The sequence below is a fragment of the Dreissena polymorpha genome, chromosome 4 (assembly GCF_020536995.1).
Source record: "Dreissena polymorpha isolate Duluth1 chromosome 4, UMN_Dpol_1.0, whole genome shotgun sequence".
NCBI classification, from domain to species: Eukaryota; Metazoa; Mollusca; class Bivalvia; order Myida; family Dreissenidae; genus Dreissena; species Dreissena polymorpha.
In genome coordinates, this window is record NC_068358.1 from 41,798,319 (window position 1) to 41,803,318 (window position 5,000).

General features: G+C 33.2%; 1 protein-coding gene across 1 annotated transcript in view; it reads left to right on the forward strand.

Annotated features, from left to right (window-relative positions):
* The first annotated feature begins 1,768 nt into the window (after positions 1–1,768).
* Positions 1,769–5,000, forward strand: part of LOC127878081 (neuronal acetylcholine receptor subunit alpha-10-like) — a 14,336-nt gene continuing 11,104 nt past the window's right edge. The window contains exon 1 of the mRNA XM_052424497.1: positions 1,769–1,819. The gene's annotated coding sequence lies outside the window, so the exon portion shown is untranslated. The remainder of the gene's footprint in view (positions 1,820–5,000) is intronic.

A 5,000-nucleotide genomic window follows, 5' to 3' on the forward strand; every position in this document is an offset into this window, starting at 1 on the left:
TGGAATATGTAACTCATGTGATCAGTTATATTCTATTAAATGTGTGTTACGAGCAAATAATGGGATTTTTTATTCACAGCTTACCACACATGACGAATTAACACACGATCAATACATTTTTTTTTAATTACACAGATTTGAGCTGTTTCGCAGATTTCAGAATTGCCGTTGTACGTTTGTTTTTCTGAGTCCCTTGATAAAAGATTTATCATAATAACCACAACAAAAATACAACTGTTTTGTATGGCTTAGACGTAGACTAATATTCAAGCAACTCGACGCGTCTTAAAACGTAGTTGTTGACAAACACGTATATGGACACTTTAGTTCAAAATGGAGAAATGCCTTTAACACACCAGCGTGCTAACACAGGTCATAAAGGATGCCAAAGCAATGGAGATCTGACGGTCTTGTGGTAAGACTTGGCCAATACATATGGTTCAGTCCCCCACATTCGTGTAGACCAAACCTAAAAAATATGTTGTACTGGAGAATGTTCAATAAATTGATAACCATACAATTTGATTTCTACTACGCTCTGCTTACAACGTGTTGCCTACGCCAACCAACCTCCGGACTTGGAATCTAACTGCGAACCCTACCTGAAGGTTATCTGGCAGGCCAGAAAACATAGCGAACATCCTATCTACTTGCAGAACAGCACTTACGGGCCGGATAAACCTATGATGTCACGACAAAATCATCGGCGATGTTGCAGCTAGCCAACCTTCATTAGAGAGGGAAGATCAGTACCACACAACACCGGGCCTACAGATTCAGGCATCCTAGAGTCAGCGAGAGACTGGGAACGCATGGTAGATCTGAAGAAGCAGCTGAGATTCGCACCAGACGCCACCACCACCACTCTACGTCCTACGTCCTATTCCTGTTAAGATTTACGAAGAATCTAGTGCTTATAGAACTGACAGTATCATGCGAGGAGAGAATCGGGGAAGAACACGAGAGAAAAAAGGAGGGCTTGGCATCACTGGAATGACATGGAACGGGCTATAGCAGATGTCTGCAGGCAAGCAGAATTAACCTCAAACTGATTATTGCATATGAAAGAACACCAGTGGACAGCTAATCAGACTCTGGTCGTTATTCGATCCACGTGCGCACCTCTAGATAATTTCGTGGACACCGCCGAAATATCTAGTTAAGCAGGACTAAATCTGAAGAAAAGACTGATGCCTGGACCATTGTTTATAGGTAACCAGTCGTAAAACTTGCAACGTTTGCGATGGGAATTGGTTTCTGAATGGTCAAAGAATGGTAATTATGAGACAATACTTAGTGTATCGTCTTTATCGTTACACGTACTTGTGTCAGCAAATACATAAAGTATGCAAAAACTATATGTGTTACCAAATGATATCTTAATGACAATATACAAACAATGTTACACATTTTTTATTCGATTTCCTCTCATATTAACATTTATTATCAGCATGTGCATCAGTTATGCGAGATATAATGATTGTTTAAAAATAATGCATGCATGCTTTTAAAATCTGTGACAATTGTTTTGAAAATTGTCATTAAGGTGAATTGTGATCAAGTCCTCTTATGAATGGGTTTGATTGACGACCATATTTAAAGGGCTGAATGCACACGTTGATATGATTGTTTTTGATTGCTCTTGAGTAAACAATTAGGCGTCACAATTGTAATACTATCCCTCATAAATCACGCAAATAACAAACCGAACTGGAGATTGGATAGCAATTCAACTTAAGAACAGTTTGTGGAAACTAACGTAATTTTGAAAGCCTCAGTTCGAAACTAGACGTCACATATCGAAGTTTAAAGTGTGCACGTATGTATAAAATATTTATGTTTGTGTAGTGATATGTTACACGTTAAATGTGGAAATATTGTGTTTATGGTTGGAATAATTTTGAATGATGTTTACATAGCAAGTGTTTTTGAAATTAAACAGACTGAGTTAAACTAACATTATAACAATAACTCGTTAAACTGAAACGCTATCACTGCTTATTGATTGCGGATGTTAAAGTCATGATCGGACCTAAGTTATTGTGTATGATTTAAGAACAATTTAATTGGTTTTGTTTTAATGTTATACTTTAACATCTGATGTCGTTCGCTGGTTATGGTATTAATTTATTGCTATGTCAAATATATGTCTATTCAAGAGTATTTACCTAAAAACTTTAATACGAACAGTCGCTAACGTTTTTATATTGAACAAACAACTTTTAAGCCCAACATAAAGCAAGTATTTTACAAAATAAAACCCTTGCAATACATTTAGCTATGTTTCAACGCCTTTCTTGGTTTATTTTTTTTTAAAGGAGGAGAAACACATTCCTGAGGAGCGTAGGTTTAATATATTTTATTGTGATAAAGGTTTTCAAAATCGTGTAATCGGCCAATTTAACTCTTTTTTTCGAACACAAACTTAACAATCTGTATGACTTGTCTATATGATGTTATATTAACCATATCATGTTAAGTTCTTATTTTGATAGCAAAAATCAATTAATAACATTAATGCAGATAATGACGTCACAATAAACAACATGAAACAACTTCTTACGTTTTATGTAGTTCATAGCAGAATTTTTTTTTATTGATTTACACACTGACTTAATTTCGTCAAAGTGTGCTCAATAATGCCATAAATAGTATGACATTGTAATTCTTATACTTAGGTCTACTGATTAAATGTTGCTTATTATTTATGAAATAACTAGAGCCTTAAACATTAGAACAACTTGTTGTAAAACATTGGAAAATAAACTTCAGTAAAATGTTCATGGCTTTATTCCAATTACTTTGTTTGATAATTTGGATATGCCATTGTAACCATGCGTGCTTAGGTTGTTGACATAGGCATACTATATTTAGTCGTTGTAACTATGACATTTGTCTTGAAAACGTCTTTGTATTCTGCAAGCTACATGTTATCAATTGAAAACAGATTGCGGACAACTTGCGAAAAACTTATGTTTTATGTTATCGATACTACTTTCTATTGCCATGCGTCAAACAAATGGCCAAGAATTAAACCGCATATACTGAGTATAACATTGGTTCCCAAATATACAAGTTTATTATATGACGGCGTTATTGCTGTTAATGCGACTCTATTGTACGGCGTGGATGGATGAACATTGTGTTATTTAGCAACAGAATTGACTTTATACGTATATCGAGCAAATTCTTCCATTCATGTAGTTTGTTATTATATATTGTTCCTGCATTACAATTTTGGAAAAGCCGTGTAACTGTCATATACGTTTAATAAAAAGTATTCTTAATTATTAAATAATATATATTAACACCGTTATTTTGTGTGATTAAACACTGTCAGCATTAAAATATAACGTTTAATAAAACACCCTAATATATGACTATTTACAAAAGCTAAACAACTACGTCATCTAAAAGATTACCATGAGTTTATTAAAATAGACTTGACAAAAGACAATCACAACGACATTTGTATGCATAATCTGATAGACGATTCATACCATCAATTTGTTTGCATTAAGTGTATTTGCTTGCCAAAAGTAAAGATATGCGGTTAACGTGTTTATGAATGTGTTTAGCTTAAATTGTACGATAATGGAATATTGAACATTGCACAATATAATGGTCTTATTTATGATCCAACCTCCATAAGTGTATGCCATATGACACAAAACAATGCAGGAGCAATACAATGATATAAAATTACAAACTTTGGTAATTCAATACCTTTTTCAAGGATTAGACGGTGTACCGTTGACGACTCAACCGCGTAGTTTACGCCCAATGAAAAGTTACTGTTTACGTTTTTGTTTGATGAATACTAAAGAAAGTAGATAAATGTTGGATATTTATTTGCATCCTGGGGCAATATTTTTATTAGTCAAGTGTGAAAATAAAAATTACTTTAGTGTAAAAATATTTTACGTTATTAACCTGAAAGCAAACATATTTTATTTTTTATTTAATGCTTTTGATGTTCTTTTTAAATAAATATTAGTGCTTGGTAAGACGCTTTACGCCTGTCCAATTTTCTCATCCGTGTCTGCTGTAGTTATTGAACTAAAAAATAAACATTCCACTGCAATGTTGGACTTTTAGTTGAATATTTGCAGTTGATTTCAAGCTTTATTTACTGAGGTTAAAATTTTGATAACAAAAGTTATGAGTTTGATTCGAAAGAGCCGTGCAGAAAAAATATGCTTTTGGTAATCTGGGCTGCAGAACACAATTAAATATAATTGAGAAGACAGATCACATACACGGATGAAAAAACACACACTTTTTTTCAATTAAGTTGAGAATATTTTTTTCTTTGCCAACCGCAAGTGCAGTTATATTGTTGTTTATATTTGAATTGCATGTGTGTCTTTGGTCATTTAATTATTGCAACATATGTTGCTGACACAGGTAACATCAGTGTGCAGTTATCTCAACACTTCAGCAATATACATAGAAATTCAACGGTTTATATAAAGTTCATGTTAGGCACTTAGGAGTATATCTTGAACAGAAAACAGAAGGCACAATATTGTCATGTAACCGTATTTAAATATATTTATAAACTTAGTTTTAACACTCAATGGTTGTTTTTACATCAACAAATGGGTATTGTGTTGGTTATATCCGATAATTTATTGCACAATGTTTTTAACAATAACAATGCATGTGGAGACATCTGGATCTACATATTCATAGACAATTTGATATGCCATTGAGCATCCCGATTTCTCGCAAGATTATTATACAGTTTTATGATTCAATAACACAACGATGGCTCTGGTTACACTGAAATGGTTGCAGGATTATGACGCGTGTATTATTCAGTCTGCAGGATAATTGTAAAGCGTTTACCTAAAGCATTCATGCTGGATAAAAAAACAGTTAAGTATTACATTATTAGACATTATACACATGTAGTAATATTTATAATAATTGAAGTTTTTTATTTGTAAACTTGATTTGTTTCATTAAATAAGCAATAAATAGCGTGGTAAATCTAA